Raw genomic sequence first — 20999 nt, 5'->3', positions numbered from 1 at the left:
AGGATGGATATTGAAGAGAGGTTTTTACACATTAACTGCCAAATCCTGATAAGTGATTTTTGGGTTTCACACAGTATCTGTCAGTTTCTTGTCTAGGACTGTTGGTTTTACTCTGTCCCTGGCATTTGCTGGTTTGTTAGTGTGGGGTTTACACTTTACCTGTCAATTTCTCATATGTGAGTGTTGGTTTCACTTTGTATAGAATCATAGATCACAGAATACTTACAGCACAAAAGGAGGGATTCAGCTCAGCGTGCTTGTGCTGCCTCTCTGCACAAGCAACTCAGCTCATGCCACATCCTCATGTATTCCATGAAAACCTGAATTTTTTTTCCCTTCAGATAATTATCATATATCCTTTTGAAAGCTATGGTTGAATCTTCCTCCGTCACACTCTCAGGCAGTACATATCAGATCTTAACCATTTGCTGCATAAAAAAGGTTTTTCCTCATGTTGCCTTTGGTTCTTTTCCCATTCACCTTAAATCGGTGTCCTCTGCTTACTCAGCCATGAGTAATATTTCCCATTGCTTTCTCAGCACTGATGAATTGTGAGGTGGGAGACAGCCAGAAGTCCCACTGAGCTGCACTGACCCCCAGCTGAAAAAGAAATGAGATAAAGTTCAATCTTTCACAGCGAGATGCTGCAGAGAGTTAAGAGTCCCGAATGAAAGAGAGCGTTTCTCATACTGTTGTCGAATTTCATTTCAAACACTCCTTGTACTCTCTGCTAATGAAGCCTAAAAAATGGAAAAACTAAATGGCGCTCAAACTCACAACCCTGAGATTAAAAGTCCCATGATCGACAGACTGAACTGAATATGTCACTTCTACTGTACCTCTGTTTGGATGGATGCAACTGTATGCTCCAATGCAAGGGCAGTTTTCAAATCCTCCCATGGGTCCACACGTCAGACTAAGTTCCATGTTGTGAACTCAAGCAAAGGAAATCTGCTCACTTCCAAAACTATCAGCAAATTGAAGCTGATTACGATCAACATCATCAGAGGTCAGAACTACCTGGTGAAAGAAGACACCCTGAAGAAGGATCCACAATTATTCAAAGGCATCGACAAAGTGAAAAACAAGAAAATCGATGAGTCAATCCAAGCTAAACAGAAACACTGAAGAATTCCATTCCAGACCAGAACACAATTAGAGGCATTTTTTGTATTCAAAGCTGGGCATCAGTATTTAATAGCTGACATATAATTTTGAATATATTTGAATTTCTTTATTCATTTGGCACTGCTGAACATGAAGCAGTCTTAAATCATTGAATTTTTTTTTGTAAAATCTGACTTACCAGATTAAAATATTAGATCAAGGGAGAAATTTCAAAGATTACTGGACCAGTAATCCAGAGGCCTGGACTCAAGATCCAGTGACAGCCAGGACGTCAAGGCGGGAAACACTCCGCACTAGTCTGCAGTGAGCGATTCCATCGAAGGTAGAGCACAATCTCTTTAATATAAGAATGTATATTTTATAATAATTAATCACTCAAGACCTTCCTGGTCTCTGCATCTCAGCTGCTCTCTGGATAAACTTGCAGAAAGTATTTCAACCTGTAAAGCAGGAGTCTAGGGAATGTATAATGATATTTTCTCGCCTTCGGGCAATATTTTAATCAATACAGTGTGGGACAACCTGTCTGGGCACAACTCCATGAGTTTCTCTTTAACTAGTGACCTCACAATCACTAACTTCTATGGTAACAATCTTCAGCTCATCACCTCCGGTACGTAGCTCTAATCTTAATGTACATTTAAACAACCTTTCAAGTCCACTTACAGTTTTTGTTGCCTTACCTGCACAAGCTTAAAAAGTGAAAAACTGAAGCAAGTTTAACTGAACATTCTGGTGGTCAGTTCGGGCACGGGGAAAAATGAAAGGACTCGGACCAGGTCGGATGTGGTGCTGTCAGGCTTGGGTCGGGTTTCATTTGCTGACCCGAGCAGGCCTTTAGTTACTGTTGCAACCTTATATTCCCACTTGACAATCTGCATATTTTGTTCATTTCAATGTTGTCGACAAGCTCTTTGAATCCAGTTCCCCGGTCCTCAAGCAGGCTCAGTTTGGAAATCGATTCCGCTTTCTGGAAGGCTGAAAGCAATCGATGACCTTAAACTAAAAATGGCAACAGAGAAGGGCTCGTCTGGGATTTGAACCCAGGACCTCTCACATATTAATCACTTATACACCCAAAGCGAGAATCATACCCCTAGACCAACGAGCCACCGTTGGCATGGTTTTTATTTACTCCTGTGGAATTTCACTGGCACCCACAGCCGATCATGCATTTTTTTCAGATCAAAACAATATCCTACAAAGCTGAAATAAAAACAGAAAGTGCTGGAAATACTCAGCACCTCTGACAGCATCTGTGGAGAGAGAAACAGAGTTAACATTTCAGGGTTTTCACCTTTTGTTTGAGCCATCTTTTCAGACTGCTTCTGTCCATCCAATCTCACTTTTTACTCGATCCACATTCTCAGGGTGGTGCAGTGGTGAGCACTGTAGCTTCACAACTTCAATGACCCCGATTCAGTTCTGTATACTGCCTGTGTGGAGTTTGCAAGTTGTTTATGTGGGCTTCCACAAGGTACTCTGGTTTCCTCCCACAACGAAAGACTTGTGGGTTGATAGATAAATTGACTGTTGTAAATTGGCCCTAGGGTAGGTGATAGGAGAAATGTGGGGATGTGGTAGGGTATTCTGGGTTAACATAGGATTAGTATTAATGGGTGGTTGATGGTCAGTGCAGACTCAGTGGGCCAAAGGGCCTATATCAGTGCTGTATATCTCTATAACCATTCTCTGAGCAAATGCATTTTTCATGAATTCCTCATTTCTTTTATTAACGACAATTTTATATTTCCGGCCCTTGCTTCATATGATACCACAAGTGGAATCATGTTTCCATCAACCCGATCAAACCCCTTCACTATTTCCTCATATTGCAATGTTTCTTTAACCCTGACAGACTGTGGAGTTTCTGCTGCTTGATTGCAGTTCTTGCTTCCCGCCAGTAGATGTCACCTCACTCCAATACAGTGAAGTTTACAAATGTGAGAGAGACACAACAGGAAATAATTGTTCACATTATAGTGAATGTGTGGGATTTAGAAATACTAGGAGTGGAGACGAGTTATTATTGAATTTGTCAAACCAAACATATGTTATAATGTTGTGTTAAATCTGTCACTCTGTTGTCTTGATTCTGAGAGTGACATAGACTCATCGAGTCATTGGGTCATTTGTGGTATCGAAGGAGGCCATTCGCCCCATCGAGTACAGGCCAGCTCTCCATGGAGCGATCCAGTCAGTCCCACTCGTCTGCTCGATCCCCCTAGCCCTGTAAATTTATTTCCTTCAAATGCCCATCGAAATTCCTTTTGTAACCAACGATTGTCTCCACTTCCTCCACCCTCGGGGGCAGCGAGTTACAGATCATTACCAATCACTGTGTAAAAAAGCTCTTCCGCACATTCCCCCTGCATCTCTTGTCCAAAACCTTCAATCTGAATCCCCTAGTCCTTGTACCAATAGTTAATGGGAACAATTTTTCCTTGCCAACTTATCTAAAACTGTCAGAGCCTTCGACACCTCTATCCATTCTCCCCTCAATCTCCTTTGATACAGGCAGAAAAAAACCCTGTTTTTCTAACCTAATCTTGAAACTAAAACCCTCCATCCCTGGAACTATTCTGGTAAATCTCCTCTGCATCCTCTCAAGAATCCGCACATCCTTTCTAAAGATTGGTGAGCAGATCTGGATGCAACACTCCAATTGGGGCCTAACCAGAGTTCAGCATAACAACCCTGCTTTTGTACTCAATGTCTCTATTTATAAAGCCCAAGATCCCACATGCTTTGCTAACCACTCTCGCAATATGTCTTGCCAACTTCAAAGAATGATGGACATGTACTCCAGGTCCCTCTATTCCAGCACACTCTTCAGAACTGTAGCATTTAGTATATATTGCCTCTCCCTATTTCTTCTGCTAAAATGCATCACCTCACACTTGTCACTATTAAATTCCATCTGCCACCTGTCTGCCCATCCTACTAGCCGATAACTATCCTGTTTCAGGCAGTTCATATCATCCTCACTGTTTGCCACTCCTCCAAGTTTGGTGTCATCGGCATATTTTGAGATTCTACTCGATATTCCAAGATCCAAGTCATTAATCTGTAGCAAAAAAAAAGCAATGGTTCTAGCACTGACCCTTGGGGAACACCACTGTTGACTATCCTCCAGTCTGACCAAGAACCATTTCATATGACTCGCTATTTTCTGTCCTTAAACCAATTTCCTATCCAAATGGACACTGACCCTCCGAATGCATGAACCTCAATTTTGTTAACCACCCTTTTCTGTGGTACTTTATAAAATGCTTTTGTAAAATCCATATAAACAACATCCACTGCATTCCCTTCATCAACTTTCTCAGATAGTTTATCAAAAAATGCAGTTAGATTCATCAAGCATGAACTTCCATTTATAAAACCATGCCCACTCTCCTTAATTAACTCAAACCTCTCCAAATGACTTGATTTTTTCCCTGACCTGTTGGTCTTGTGCTTATAGCAAGCTCACCAAAGAGCATGTATTTGGCAATGTGACTGTCATTCATTTGGCCCAGTCAACAGAGCCGCCTCTGATTCAAGAGGGCAAACATGCTGTGGATCCCTGCACGCTGGTGTACTTCCTCATTCGGCACTCTGTCCTGCCAGGAGCTGTCCAATATCCATCTGAGGCAGTGGAGGTGGAAGCTGTTCAGCTGCTTTTCTTGGCTTGTATAAGTTGTTGATGCTTCTCTACTATAAAGGAGGGTGCTGAGAACACAAGCCTGGTACACGTGGAGCTTTGTATTTTCGGTCAGTTTGCTGTCGGTTCACACCCGTCTTCTCAACTTTGACATGACAGCTGCAGCATTGGCAATCCTGGTGCTGATTTCAGCATCAAGGGACAGATTGCTGGTGATTGCTGATCCAAGGTATGTGAAGCTGTTGACAACCTCCAAAGTGAGGTTGTCAATGTTGATGGAAAGTGGAGTCTCGACGTCCAAGTCTCTACGTCTTGCCAAGATGAACAGCTTGTCGTCAGCTCTGATATACAGGTGAACACCCCCATCTGAGTCACTGAAAGTGTACAATAGCAGCATGGAGACGAATACACCAATTATAAAGGATGTGATAACTGGACAGTTAGAAAATAATGATATGATTGGGCAGAGTCAACATAAATTTATGAAAAGGAAAACAGGTTTGAAAAAACCCGTTGAGTTTTTTGAGGATGTTACCTGCAGAACAGATAAAGGAGAACCAGTGGATGCTTTGGTAATGTCCCACACAGGAGGTGAGTAAACAAAATTAGAGCACATAGAATTGGGGAGAATATACTGATATGGATTGAAAGTTGGTTAACAGACCGAAAACTGAGAGCAGGAATAACAGGTCCTCCTCAGGATGGCAGGCTGTTACTATTGGGGTCCTGCAAGGATCAGTGTTGGAGCCACAGCTGTTAACAACCGAAATAAATGATTTGGATGTAGGGATTAAATGTAATATTTCCAAGTTTGCAGATGACACAAAGCTCGGTGAAGTGTGAGTTGTGAGGAGGATGCAGAGAGGCTTCCAGGGAACCTGGAGCAGCTAAGTGAATGAGAAAGAACATGGCAGATGGAATATAATGTGAATAAGTGTGAAGTTCTCCACTTTGGTAGAATAAACAGAAAGTCAGAGTATTTCTTAAATTGTGAGAGTTTGGAAATTGTCGATGTCCAAAGGGACCTGGGTGCCCTTGTTCCTGAGACACTAAAAGCTCACATGCAGGTGCAGCAATGAATTAGGAAGGCAAATGGTATGTTGGCCTTCACACGAGGGGTCATGAGTACAGGAGTAAAGATGTCTTGTTGCAATTGTATAGAGCCTTGGTGAAACCGCGCTGGAGTATTGTGCATAGTTTGGTCTCTTCATCTAAGGAAGGATATACTTGCCATAGAGGGAGTGAAACAGAGGGTCACCAGACTAATCCCTGGGAAGGTGGGATTGTCTTATGAGGAAACTGGGCCTGTATTCCTTAAAGTTTCGAAGAATGAGAGGTGATCTCATTGAAACTGATAAAATTCTTATAGGGCGTGACAGTGTGGATGTTGGCAGGATGTTTGCCCTGGTTGGTGAGTCTAAAATCAGGGGACCAAGTCTCAGAATAAGGAGTAGGCCATTTTAAACTGAGATAGGGTTGAATTTCTACACTCAGACGGTGGTGAATCATTGGAATTCTCTACCCCAGAGAGCTGTGGCAGTTCAATCATTGAGCATGTTCAAGACAGAAATTGTTAGAAATCTTGATACTCATGACTTCAAGGGATATGGGGATAGCACGGGAAAGGGGCGTTGAGGTAGATGATCAGCCATGATCGAATTGAATGGCAGAACAGGCTCGACGGGCTGAATGGCCTACTCCTATGTTCCTCTGCTCCCAAGAGAGTTGGCGCCAGCGCTCAGCCCTGCTTTACCCCACTGCTGATCTTGAAAGTGTCTGATGTTGCTCCATTGTAACTGATGGAACTGTGCATGTTCTCGTGGAAAGAAGAGATGATGCCCAAGAGTTCAGGAGGGCAGCCTGTGTTCCATCGCAGTTTGAAGAGTCCGTCTCTGCTGACGAGATCAAAGGCCTTGGTGATATCGATCAAAGTCTGTGTGGCGCAATAGATAGCATGTTGGACTTCTAAATAATGATAAAGAAAGCATTCAAAGGTTGTGAGTTCAAATCCCACTGAAGTCAGATTTTTGGACCAGAGACAGAAGAGCACAACAGAACAGAAAGTTCACAAGTGTGTCAAAAGCACCGACTCAGAGAGAGAGGAGCACGGCAGGAGCGGAGCTGGGGCAAAAAAATCAAGGAGTGACATCACAATGGAGAGTGAGAGCAGGGAAACAGAGAGCCGCTGGGGTGAGTTTACAGGATTTGGTTCTTGCTTCGGTGCAGTGGAAGGAGCTGTCTGGTAGTTGATTGATTTGGAAGAAGCTACATGTTTGATGAGTATCTGGTAAGTGATTAAGGTCCATTTTAGTCCTAATGTTTAAAATAGTAAACAAACTAGTAGTAAGCTTAATAAAATATACAATAAAATAAACAATTGAATAAAATAATGAAGTAGTTAATTGAAACACGTTAAGGATGACAGGACAGGTGATGTGTCACAGCTGCAGCATGTGGGAACTCCTGGATGCCAGTGTGATGCAGGGCAAACACATCTGCAGTAAGTGTTTGCAGAAGGGGGAGAGGGCAGAAATCAGAAATTGGCGGCCCATCTCACTGCTTAATGTTGACGACAAGATTCTGTCCAAAGTCATAGCCAGTCGAGTCAAATCTGCTCTGGAGTTGGTGATTCACCCCGATCAGACCTGGACTGTACCCGACAGGAAGATCTCTGATAGTCTCGCGCTACTCAGGGATACGATCGCCTACGTACGGGACAGGAGGGTGGACACCTGCCTCATCAGCCTGGACCAGGAGAAGACTTTTGACAAGATATCGCACACCTACATGATGGACGTGCTTTCCAAAATGGGGTTTGGGGAGGGAATCTGCAATTGGATCCAACTGCTCTACAAAAACATCAGTAGCACAGTCTCAATCAACGGGTGGGAATCGGAAAGTTTCCCGATCAAATCTGGAGTCAGACAGGGCTGTCCTCTCTCCCCGGTCTTGTTTGTTTGCTGTATTGAACCCTTTGCTGAGTCTATTAGGAAGGATGCGAGCATAAGAGGGGTGACAATCCCAGGCAGCGGAGGCACTCAGGTTAAAATCTCCCTGTACATGGATGACGTCGCCATCTTCTGCTCGGATCCGCTGTCCGTGCGCAGACTGATGAGCATCTGCGACCAGTTCGAACTGGCCTCGGGAGCCAAAGTTAACCATGGCAAGAGCGAGGCCATGTTCTTTGGGAACTGGGCTGACCGATCCTTTGTCCCCTTCACCGTCAGGTCAGATTACCTGAAGGTGCTGGAGATATGGTTTGTAAGGGCCGGGGCGTGCACCAAAACATGGGAGGAGCGAGTATCCAAGGTACGACAAAAGTTGGGCATATGGGGGCAGCGATCTCTCTCCATTGTGGGTAAGAACCTGGTCATCAGGTGCGAGGCGCTCACGTTGTTGCTGTACGTGGCGCAGGTCTGGCCCATACCCCACTCCTGCGCCGTGGCAGTCACCCGAGCCATTTTCCGCTTCATCTGGGGATCTAAAATGGACCGGGTCCGGAGGGACACGTTGTTCAAATCTCTGGACAAGGGCGGGAAAAATGTACCCAACGTGGCCCTCATCCTGATGACCACCTTCGTGTGTGGCTGCATCAAGCTGTGTGTCGACCTCCAGTACGCAAACTCCAAGTGTCACAACGTGCTGAGGTTCTATCTGTCCCCGGTGTTGCGAAGGATGGGCCTGGTCACATTGCCACGGAACGCTCCATGCAGTTGGGCCGTGCCGTACCACCTATCCTTCATGGAACAGTTTCTGGGGGAAAACACCTTTGACCACCGGTCCATCAGGCAGTGGTCTGCATGGAATGTCCTCAAGGCCCTACAGGAAAAGGAGACGGTGGATCCTTTCGGATGGTTCCCCGAGCAGACCGTCAAAGTCATCTGGCAGAATGCCTCATCACCAGAACTTTCAAACAAGCACCAAGACGTAGCTTGGCTGGTGGTGAGAAGGGCCCTCCCCGTCAGATCCTTCATGCACACCCGAAGTCTCGCCCCCTCCGCACAATGCCCCCGCGGTGGCTGTGGCGGGGAAGAGACGGTCGCCCACCTCCTCCTGGAATGTGTCTTCGCAAAGTAGTTGTGGAAAGTAATGCAGTGGTTTTTGTCGAGGTTCATCCCAAGCAGCTCTGTAACACAGGAGTCTGTGCTCTACGGGCTGTTCCCAGGGACGCACACCGAGACAAACATCAACTGCTGCTGGAAGACTATCAATTCGGTGAAAGACGCCCTTTGGTCTGCCCGAAACTTGCTGGTCTTCCAGCGAAAAGAGTTGTCCACCACCGAATGTTGCAGACTGGCACATTCCAAGGTCCAGGACTACGTGCTGAGGGACGCACTAAAGCTTGGGGCAGCCGCAGCAAAGGCTCAATGGGGAAAGACCACAGTGTAAGGTCCCCCCACCAAGCTGAACTGAGGGGTTGGATCCATGGGAAACCCCTCGAACTGTATCGGAGAATTTTTGCGTGCTGTAAATGTAAAAATGTATATGGCATGACAATGAAATGGAAGGGTTGTGAGGCAACTCATGATTGTACAGAAGGTAACTGATCACCTTTGCACTGTCTGTATTCTTTGACTTGATGCTGTTTTGAAATGTTTGGAATGTAATTTTTACAGATTTTTATGAATAAAGTATATTTTGGAAATAAAAAAAAAGTGTTTGCGGCTCAAAGAGTGAGAAAAATGGAATGTAGTGGTAGTAGGGGACAGTATAGTAAGGTGGATTGACACTGTTCTCTGCAGCAAAGAGCAAGAGCCCAGACGGCTGCGTTGCTTGACGGTGCCAGGACGTCTGCTCAGGGCTGGAGAGAAACATGCAATGGGAGGGGGAGGATGCAGTCTTCGTGGTCCATGTCGGTACCAACGACATAGGCAGGACAAGGACAGAGGTTCTGCATAGTCAGTATGAGGAACTAGGCACCAAATTAAGTAGGAGAACCTCAAAGGTAATCATCTCTGGATTATTACCTGAGCCATGTGCAAATTGGCATAGGACAAATAAGATTAGAAAAATTACAGCGTGGCTCAAAGACTGGTGTGGTAGTAGTGGGTTCTGGTTCGTGGGGCATTGGCACCAGTACTGGGGAAAGTGGTGGCTGTAACGTTGGGACGGTCTGCACCTGAACCGTGCTGGTGCCGGTGTTCTCGCGAGCCACATAACTAGGGAACTAGAGATGGTTTTAAACTGAATAGTGGGGGCAAGGGATCAAATTTGGGAAGATATGGTGAATCTAGGAGGAGAGGCAAGGCAAGAGAGAAAGGTATAAATATGGGAAATGATAAACAGACTGTGACAGGAAGGGACAGAGCAGACAAATCTAAGAGTAAATCAACAGATAAGGCTAGAGGTTACAAAAATAATAAAAGGACAAAACTAAATGCTCTGTATCTGAATGCATGGAGCTTTCGAAACAAAACAGATGAACTGAGAGCACAAATAGAATAAATAAGTACGATCTGATAGTCATTACAGAGACATGGCTGCAGGGCGACAGAGATTGGGATGTGAATATTGGAGGTTACATGGCATTTAGGAAGGACAGGAAGCTTGGAAAAGGTGGTGGGGTAACTCTGTTAATTAATGATGGTATTAGCGCAATAGAGAGGGATGACCTAAGTTCAGGAGATCACGATGAAGAAGCAGTTTGAGTTGAGATGAGAAATAATACAGGCAAGAAGTCACTAGTGGGAGTGGTGTACAGGCCACCTAACATTAACCACACTGTAGGATGGGGTATAAAAAAATAAATAATGGCAGCTTGTCAGAAATGTACAGCAATAATTATGGGGGATTTTGATCTCCATATCGACTGGAAAATTCTGATGGGCAGAGGTAGCCTAGATGAGGAGTACCTGGAATGTTTTTGGGATAATTTCTTGGAAAAATAAGTTCTGGAGCCAACCTGAGAGCAGGCTATACTAGACCTGGCATTGTCCAACGAGATAGGATTAATTAATGACCTCATAGTTAAGGTGCCCCAAAGTAGCAGCGATCATAATATGGTTGAATTTTACATTCAGTTTGAGGGAGAGAAGAGTGGGTCCCAGACTAGTATTTTAAACTTAAATAAGGGCAATTCTAAGGGCATGAAAGCAGAGCTAGCTAAAGTGAACTGGCAAATTAGGGTAAGGGATAAGTCAATAGAGATGCAGTGGCAGACATTTAAGGAAAATTTCAGAATACACAGAATAGATACATTTCAACGAGAAAGAAAAATTCCAAAGGTGGGACTCACCATCATGTTTAATGAAAACAGTTAAAGATACTATCAAACTTAAAGAAAAAGCCTATAATTGTGCAAAGATGGGAGGCAGGTCAGAAGATTGGACAGAATATAAAAAACAGCAAAGAATGACTAAAAGATTGATAAGGAAGGTAAAATTAGAGTACGAGAGAAAGCTAGCAAGAAATATAAAGACAACTAGTAAGAGTTTCGATTATTTTTAAAAGAAAAGAGTTAACAAAGTGAGTGTTGGTCCTATGGAAAGTGTGTCTGGGGAATTAATAATGGATAATTAAGAGATGACAGATGAATTGAACAGATACTTTGGATTGGTCTTCACTATTGAGGATACAAATAACATCCCAGTATTAGCTGCAAGTCAGGAAATGGAAGGGAGGGAGGAACACAAGAAAATTACAATCACCAGGGAAGTGGCACTAAACAAATTGTTGGAGCTGCGGGCTGACAAGTCGCCAGGTCCTGAAGTGGCTAGTGAGATAGTTGATGCGCTGGTTTTAATTTTCCAAAATTCCCTCGCTTCGGGAAGGTTCTGTTAGATTGGAAAGTAGCGAATGTAATTCATTTATTCAAAAAGGGAGGGAGACAGAAAGCAGGAAACGACAGGCCAGTTAGCTTAACATCTGTCTTAGGGAAAATGTTAGGAGCGATTACTGAAGATGTTATAGAAGGGCATTTAGAAAAAATTAAGGTAATCAGGCAGAGTCAACATGGTTTTGTGAAAGGGAAATCATGTTTAACCAATTTATTGGAGTTCTTTGAGGGAGTTACATGTGCTGTGGATAAAGGGGAACCGGTGGATGTATTGTATTTCGATTTCCAGAAGGATAAGGTGACATATCAAAGGTTATTGCAGAAAATAAAAGCACATGGTGTCAGGGGTAACATATTGGCATGGATAGAAGATTGGCTAGCGAACAGGAAACAGAGAGTCAGCATAAATGGGTCATTTTCTGGTTGGCAAGAAGTAACGAGTGGTGTGTCACAAGGATCTGTGCTGGGGCCTCAACCTTCTTCAATTCTCGAAATGACTTTGATGAAGGGACCAAAAGTATGGTTGCTAAATTTGCTGATGACAAAGATAGGTCGGAAAGTAGGTTGTGAAGAGGACATAAGGGGGCTACAAAGGGATATAGATAGGTTAAGTGAATGGGCAAAGACCGGGCAAATGGAGTATAATGTGGGAAAGTGGGAAATTGTCCACTTTGGCAGGAAGAATAAAAAAGCATATTCTCTAAATGGTGAGAGATTGCAGAGATCTGAGATGCAGAGGGATCTGGGTGTCCTAGTGCACGAATCGCAAAAGGTTAGTCTGCAGGTACAGCACGTAATTAGGAAAGCGAATAGAATGTTATCATTTATCGCCAGGGGAATTGAATACAATAGTAGGGAGGTTATGCTTCAGCGAGATAGGGCATTGGTGAGACCACTTCTGCAGTACTGAGTACAGTACTGGTCTCCTTATTTATGGAAGGATGTAAATGCATTGGAGGTAGTACAGAGAAGGTTTACTGGACTAATACATGGAATGGGTGGGCTGTCTTACGAGGAAAGATTGGACAGGCTAGGTTTGTATCCACTAGAGTTTAGAAGAGAAAGAGGCGACATGATTGAAACATACAAGATCCTGAGGGGTTTTGACAGGGTGGATGTGGAAAGGATGTTTCCCCTTGTGGGAGAATCTAGAGCTAGGGGTCACTGTTTAAAAATAAGGGGTCACCCATTTAAGACAGAGATGAGGAGCTATTTGCCCCTCAGAGGGTCGTGAGTCTTTGGAATTTTCTTCCTCAAAAGGCGGTGGAAGCAGAGTCTTTGAATATTTTTAAGGGAGCGATGGATGGATTCTTTATCTGCAAGGGGGTGAAAGGTTATCGGAGATAGATGGAAATGTGGAGTAATCAGTTCAGCCATGAGCTTATTGAATGGTGAAGCAGGCTCGAAGGGACGAGTGGCCCACTCCTGCTCCTAATTCGTATGTTCATATGTAAAGACAATGTAGAGTGGTCTGTACTGTTCACAGTACTTCTCCTGTAACTGCCGAAGTGAGACAATCATGTCGACTGTCGATCTACCAGCTCTGAAGCTGCACTGAGACTCAGGATAGATGTGTGATGCCAGGGTCTGCAATCTGGTCAGAGCAATGCGAGCAAAGACCTTCCCCACAATACTTAGCAAGGAGATGCCTCGCGAATTGCTGCAGTCACTGCGATTCCCCCTTATTGTTGTACAAGGTGACAATATTTGCATCACGCATGTTTTGAGGTGCAGATCTTTCCTTCCAACAGAGACACAGAAGTTCATGGAGATGCTGCAGTAGAGCCACTTTTCCACTTTTGATGATTCCAGGTGGAATACCATCATTTCCCGGGGCTTTACCACTGGCAAGATGGTCAATGGCTTTGTTGAGCTCCACTATGGTGGGGTCACTGTCCAGCTCCTCCATGACAGGGAAGTCTGGAATGGCAGTGAGAGCCACTTCAATGACAATATTCTCCGTTATGTCGAGTTTAAGGTAATGCTCCACTCACCTTTCCATCTGCTTGTTAACAGATGATTCCACTTTGACACCACACTGAGACCTTGAGCATTGTTGTCTGAAAGAGCCTGATCGAGGATGTTGAGGAACTCCTGGGTCCTTTCTGGATCAGTGGTTCGTCAAGTGTTGATCTGAGGACGACGTTCTTCTTGGATGGATGAAGCTTCCTTGGCTGAAGCCTGACCTTGTTACACACCAGGGAGTGATCAGTGTCACAGTCAGCGCTGTGGTAGCTGTGAGTGATGAGGACACTGCTGAGGGTGGTATGTCTGGTGATGATAAGGTCTAGCTGGTGCCAGTGGTGTGATCTCAGATGTCTCCAGGACACCCTGTGGCACAGCTTGACCTGGAAGTAGCTGTTCATCACACAGAATCCATGGTGACAGCATAGCTCCAGCAACCTCTGTCCATTTTCATTCATCTTGCCAATCCCCTGGTGCTCTATGCTCGTTGGCCAAGCTGTAGTCAGTACCCAAGCTTGCGTTGAAGTCTCCTAGAAGGTACAGTCCCTCAGTGCTGGGAATTCTACTGATGGCAGTATCCAGTGTCACATAGAATTGATCCTTGACATCTGGGGTGGAGGTGAGTGTCGGGACATAGATGCACATGAGATTAACTGGGCCCACACGTGTTGACAAGTGAAGAGTAAGAAGTCTCTCTGAGCCTACTGTGGGTGGTTCACTCATCTCAAGTGGCGTGTTTTTTACTGTGAAAACCACTCCATGCTCACGAGTTGCCTCTTGGGCTTTCCCCTGCCAGAAGAAGGTGTAGTGTTTCTCTTTGAGGGATCCACTTTGAACGAGTCTAGTTTCTTGCAGCACAGCAATGTCCACATTGAGTCTTGTGAGTTCTTTGTCCATCAAAGCTGTCTTGTGTGTGTCATCAACCTGCAGAAGGGTGTCAGTAAGGCCAGGACACATGGTCCTCACATTCCAGCTTGCGATGCGAAGGACTGGTGTCTTCTTTGTTGAGCTTGTTTTTCTTGGTGCATAGATTATCAATCCGTCTGTTGAGAGATGACTCTCTAAGCTACAAGCACCCATTGAAGCAAGCAGGTCGTGGCAGGACAGCACCTAACTGACTGGGGGCTACCCAGCTTGGAGTGGGTGGTAGCTATCAATGAGATGCGATGATCTCTTCAACTGTCAGAAGTAACCCCTGGCGCTCATACTCTGCACCAATTGAGTGAGAGCTTATTCCACGGTAACCGTTTCTTCCCGTGTTGTGCTAATGTTTAAGCACAAATGGTGTCCTCTACACGGCACGTTAGTACTGAACACAAAATGGCTCCTTTGGTCATGTGTTAATTATAAAATGGCTTTCTTGACCTTGTTAGTTATTGCAATGGATACATTATAAAAATGGTCAAATTAAACTAAGATCGAACTACCCAAGCTTACCTGCATCCTCCAGTCCTCTGGCAACATTCCCATATTTAAGGAGGATTGAAAGATTGTGGTTCGAGTCTCTGATATTTCCACCCTTACTTCCCTCAGCAACCCAGGATGCAGCCCATTCAAACTGGGTGACTTTTCTACTGTGAGAGCTGCCAACCTTGTAATTGTCTCCACTTTATCTGTTTTCATCCTGTCCAATTTCTTCACTTCCTCCTCCTTTACTGTGACATTTGCAGCATCCGCTTATTTTGTGATACTTAATTAGTGCCTCAGCCACACCCTCTGCCTCCACAGGATCTCCTAATTGACCCACCCTTTCATTGACTGTCCATATGTTGGTAAAAGACTTCAGTGTTCCCAGTTATGTGACCTGCTAATCTTTTCTCATACATTCTCTTGCTGATCTCATTTCCTTTTTCAGCTCTCCTCTGTACTTTCTGTATTCTGCTTGTTTCTCTACTGCATATGAATCCTCACATGATTTCGATGTGAATGATTTTTGAACTATTTTGTAAAAGGATTTAGTTTTGTAAATTTCTCCCTAGCTCCCCTCATGGTCAGGCAGAAAGTTTAACTGCTGTGTTTTCAAACAGCAACAGCTTTATTTGAAAAGCCATTGTGACAGGATTCCGGGTTTTAATCCAGTCACAAATCTGGTTCTGATGTCTTGTGGCTCCAGCTGTCACATGACCTGTCAGAGGATGACCTCATAATTGACCCAGTCATGGAGCTGTGGGTTGATGTTTAAATTGTTGCAAAATAATTTTCCAGAAGGACAATCAAAATGAATCGATATATAAAAGGTAGATTTTGTGAATTTGTGCTCCCAGTGGAAATTCCTGCAGAGTCTGCTGGTTTTCATATCCCCAATTCCGCACAGGAAGCTCTGTGCTCAGAGTCTGTATTCATTACATCAACATTATACAGAGTCATTTCATGGGAGACGCCAGTGTGAATTGTAAACAGGTGGTTCAGTTTTAACTTTCAAATTAACACAGAAGCAAAATACTGCAGATGCTGGAAATCTGAAATAAAAACAGAAAATGCTGGAAATACTCAGCAGGTCTGGCAGCATCTGTGGAGAGAGAAACAGAGTTAACGTTTGTGGTCTGTGACCTTTCATCAGAACTGGGCTGAAATTGTCTGAGTGCCAAGTGGCCTCTTTCTGTGCCTTAAACTTTCTATGAGTCTAAGATTCTATGAGATTCTGGAATCAATTTCAGGGTCGATGACATTGCACTCTGTAAGGATAGGAAGATGGAGATTATTAAGTACAGTGCAAGAATATAGATGCTTTTACATTATTTTAATCAAAATTGATTGAAATTTTGTGCTCACGAATCCTATCTTTTGATCACAATGACACTGATAACAATGGAAAAAGCAAGACTTGCATTTCACGACCACAGGACGTTGCAAAGTCTTTTACAGCCAATGAAGGACTTTCCAAGTGTAGTCACTGTAGTCATGTAGGAAACATGGTGGCCAATGTGCGCACAGCAAGCTCCCAGAAACAACAATGTGATAAAAACAAGATAATCTGTTTTTAAATGATGTTGATTCAGGTTTAAACAATGACCAGCATCCCAGAAATAATTCCCCTTCTATTCTCTGAAATAGTGCCATGGTACCTTTAACATCCACCTGAGAGGGCAGAGGGATCCTCAGTTTTCTGTCTCACCTGAAAAACAGCATTTCTGATAGTGCAGCACTGCCTTAGTACTGTACTGGAGTGTCAGCCATTTTTAAAGGGCTGTTAGTCCTACTGGAAAATATTTAAAGGAAGATTAAATGAAATGAAATAAATACATTGCTTTTGCCTCTCTCCCATCCCCCCAATAACAGTTAAATTAATTATTTGCCCTTACCTCCCAAAACCTACCTTTACAATCTGACCTTCCGCCCAAAACTGCACAAACTGTAAATTATAACCCTTCCCACCATCCCCTACACCCATGACATTAATTTGACTCCTTCCCCCCTCCCCCACACTGAGAAACTTACCTTCTCCCCCCTCCCCACCAGTGTTGCACCTCAATTCCCCGGATGGGGCTCCGAAGGCACGGCAATGCCGGCCACTGGGCTGAAGATCACAGTGGGATATCAGGAAGTGATGGGATAATAATTAATGCAGGTTTGTGGTCCCGTTGCCGAGCGGGGGGGGTCCCCCACAAGGCCTCGCCGTCGCTGGCAATATCGAGCCAGGCCCTGTCGGCGTTGAGGTCCGTGGCGGGCCTCATACGGAGCCATCTTCAGGCGGCTCCCACCCCACCCCCACCACAGATCTCGACATCGAGGGCTCTATAGAATCCAGCCCATTGTTTCTGTCAATCTCAACTCCACAAGGATTTGTCTGTGAATTGCAGAAAAATTAAAGCTCCATAAGCTTTTGATAAAAGGGGTTTCAAATCCATTTCCAAACAAATGATAGTTCTCATTGTATCTGGAACATGTTTTCTTACATACAAACATACCAATTAGGAGCAGGAGTAGACCACTCGGCCCCTCGAGCCTGCTCCACCATTCAATAAGATCATGGCTGATCTGATTGTAACCTCAACTCCACATTCCCATCTGCCCCCGATAGCCTTTCACCCCCTTGTTTATCAAGAATCTATCTACCTCTATCTTAAAATATTTCAGAATTTCTGTCGTTCAGCAACTCTCACTTTATTTCCTGGATTTCACCTAAAAAATGTATTTCCACACTTTGGATATCCTGTACTTCATTAATGTTTTTTCTCTCTCGGGATCTCCCTTTAATTATATTCAGTGCTGGTATTTTACTGCCACACACTGACTGAAAGTGTCCCATCTTTCTGCAAGAAAAACACTCAGCTTCTTTGGCGAGGCAGTTTTCCCACTTGTGTCTCTCTCGGCCACACCTACTGCAATTGATTGCAGCTACCACTAGATGCTCTTCCCGTCTTTCTTGTCTTTTACCACTAATTTTTCCTTTTGCTTTCTTAACAAATTCAATTGAGTCTGCAACTCTCGAGATCAGACTCTCCCTGTCCCCTCGGACAACAGATTGGTTAAACTTTCTAACCTCTGCTTGGCTGCTCAATTGATACTCTTTCGTTAATGTGAGATCAGCCCTGGACTGTAGATGATCTGAAAGGGTGTTGTCTAATACCCCGAACACAATCCTGTCTCCATTCAGCTCTTCTCTTAAGTTGCCGTATTCACAATCCTCCGTGAGATTGTACAAGTCATTGATAAATGAATGAATACTCTCCCCTTTCTGTTTTGTACGCTTATTAAATTCAAAGTGATTCCTGACAATGCAGCTGCCAGCCGACGTCATCAAAGCGCTCCAAGCTGCGCACATGCACAAACACTCTCCTGCGCTCTGAGATGCTGCGCATGCTCTGCCTACGTCTTCCAGGACGAAGTGGCGCATGCGCGGGAAAACTCTCCACCCCCACTCAGCCACTCACTCCAGGCCGCTCACTGCCCGCTCCTCGCTACCCCGCTCCCCCGCCCTCCGGCCGCTTGCTACCCCCCCACCCCCGCACTGCCCTCTCTCCGTCCACTCACGCCCAGCTTCCCCCCCACGTCACTCCCCACACTAGCTCTAAGCCATGCTGCTTCCCTCCTCTCGGCCTCTCGCTCCAATATTCGATCATTCTTCACCGCACCACCCGATAAAGCAAGGCGAGCCTCGAGGGGTGATGGGGCAATGTTGGAGCGAGTGGCCGAGAGGAGGGAAGCGGCAGAGCCCATGGCCTGGAGTGTGAGCAGCCAGAGAGCAGGATGGGGGTGGTGGCGGGTGAAGCGGGGAGTGAGCAGTCAGAGAGTGGGATGGGGGGAAGCGGGGAATGATCGTCCGGAGAATGGGATGGCACTGTTTAGAGGGGATTTGAGGAAAAAATGTTTCACCTCGAGGGTGGTTGGAATCTGGAACACATTGCCTGAAGGAGTGGTAGAGGCAGGAACCCTCAGAACATTTAAGAAGTATCTAGATGAGCACTCAAAACGCCACAGAATACAAGGCTACGGCCACGTGCTGGAAAATGGAATTAGAATAGATAGGTACTTGATGGCCGGCACGGACACGATGGCCGAAGGGCCTGTTTCTGTGCTGTATAACTCTATGACTCAATGAAACCTCACTGAATTACAGAGGGTGTGCAGCACTGTCAGAGGTGCTGTCCTTCTGATGAGACTTCAAACAGCGCAACGTTCTCCGAGTATCAAGCAAAACATGTCCATTGTGTAGATATGTGCCATATTTGCTTATGAAATGACAGTCACTGCTCCGAAAGTAATTCACTGTAGGTGAATTAAGATGACTTGGTACTATATAACTGGCGAATGCACAAGAAGGAGCGGGGGACTGTTGGGGGTGGGACGGAGGCGGCGATGGCAACCTTTGAGGGGATTTTTGGGTCGAAGTTGTTTTCTGTGATAAATTGAGTAGCTCCATCTTTAAGCCTGGCAGCTGCCTGAATGTCACAGACAGTGACGTTTCAGTGGAAGAGGCTGCATTTGCGCATGTACCAGTACAGCGTCACCTGGTGGTTGCGTTGTCAGCAAATGCAGCGTTTTAACTTTGGCTCCACGATGACATTTTTTTCCTCAATTAAAATATGTCTTGAGTGCCTTAATAACTTCTTCACATGTAGCATTCTGTTCTTCATGAGGATGTTGCCTGCACACTCCCTTCATTGCAGACAATAGCGTACTGACCTGTTCCATGTCTGGCTTCTGCACGAGACCCGATGCAGTACGATACCTTGCAAACCTCTGGAACCATCTCGGCCAGTCCTCGGCTTGGTCCAGTCCAGTGACCTTTTCAAAGGTACAGGCAAAGATTTCTCCATCTTCGCTTTGGTTTACTGTGGCCCCCAATTAATATTTTGATATCTGTCAAGGCTTAGTACAGAATTTATAAGAATCTGACGGTTAAAATAACCTGAGTTTACTCTGCACATCTTGCATTGAAGGTTTCATCTACAACTCTCCATGAGGTGCCGTACAGATTATATTACAGCACTTCCTGTGATGATGCACATAGTCTATTTATATAATCTGCCCAGTAACAACCCAATGTCCACTCTTATATTATTGTACAGATGTGAGAAAAGCTGAGGATGGGAATGGAATGTGTGAATGAAGATTTCATGATGCTGATGATGGAAATGAGGCTGATCTGTTCCCCATTCCACAATCCCTCTTTATTTCTGTGCATGTTTCTCGATGCTGCTTCAACCAAATTGAAAAAGAATCACAAATCCTCCTCTGGAGCCTCAGGTGCCCATTAAGGGAAGGCATGGTGGCCAAGTGGTAAGGCGTCAGTTTCGTAAACTGAAGATCACGGGTTCAATCCCTGTCCGTGCCTTATGATTAGTTTCTAACTTTAAATGTGATGTTTCCAGAAAAGATGGCTGTTGCATTTGTTTCGGCCATCTGGAAATCAGTGTCATGTTATACTTTATTCCGGACACTGGGAAGAACATGAGGTGCAGCCACATGGTTCCTCGAGCCTTCTCTGCCATTGATGGAGTGAAAATAACTGAGGTCCAAGCACAGAACCTTATTACTGTGCATTTGCTTGATATTTAACAGAGCTATTCTATTAATCCCACATCCCGCACTCCTGTCCTTTCCCCCATTGCCCTGTTAGATTTTCCATGTCAGGAAAATATCCAATTCCATTTAGAGTTAACATTGAATCTGCTTCCACTGACCTTTCAGGATTGCATTCCAGACCAGAACAACACACTGCTGAAAAAACAATCTCCTCATCACAACTCGAATTCTTTTGTTAATTACTTTAAATGTGTTTCCTCTGGTTACTGACCCTTCTGTCACTGGCAACACTTTCTCCTTCTTTACGCTATCAAAACTCTTCAGGATTTGCATTTCCTGCTGCCTTTGCTGATATAACAAGGCTGAGCACACATCACCAAAAGGAATATGATTGGCTCTGAATCACATTTATCCTTCCTGTCAATCTGATGTGGACCTTGTATTTTCCCGGAACCAAACAACCTGAGCAACAAGTGTGGGTTCCAGTGATTCCCACTGCTCTTAGAGAGAGAGGAT

At 44.7% G+C, this 20999-nt stretch overlaps 2 non-coding genes across 2 annotated transcripts; one reads left to right on the top strand and one right to left on the bottom strand.

Moving 5' to 3' along the window:
- Positions 1-2150: 2150 nt before the first annotated feature.
- trnap-ugg (transfer RNA proline (anticodon UGG)) lies at positions 2151-2239 on the bottom strand. The gene is given in 2 exon segments: positions 2151-2186; positions 2204-2239. It is a non-coding gene; the product is annotated as a tRNA-Pro (tRNA).
- A 17981-nt stretch (positions 2240-20220) lies between these two features.
- On the top strand, positions 20221-20292 carry trnat-cgu (transfer RNA threonine (anticodon CGU)). Its single transcript has one exon. It is a non-coding gene; the product is annotated as a tRNA-Thr (tRNA).
- The last annotated feature ends 707 nt before the right edge of the window (positions 20293-20999 follow it).

The sequence above is a fragment of the Heterodontus francisci genome, unplaced genomic scaffold, assembly GCF_036365525.1.
Source record: "Heterodontus francisci isolate sHetFra1 unplaced genomic scaffold, sHetFra1.hap1 HAP1_SCAFFOLD_43, whole genome shotgun sequence".
In the NCBI taxonomy this organism is placed as follows: Eukaryota; Metazoa; Chordata; class Chondrichthyes; order Heterodontiformes; family Heterodontidae; genus Heterodontus; species Heterodontus francisci.
The sequence above is the reverse complement of the archived record's forward strand: the minus strand, read 5'-3'. Positions and strand labels throughout refer to the sequence as shown.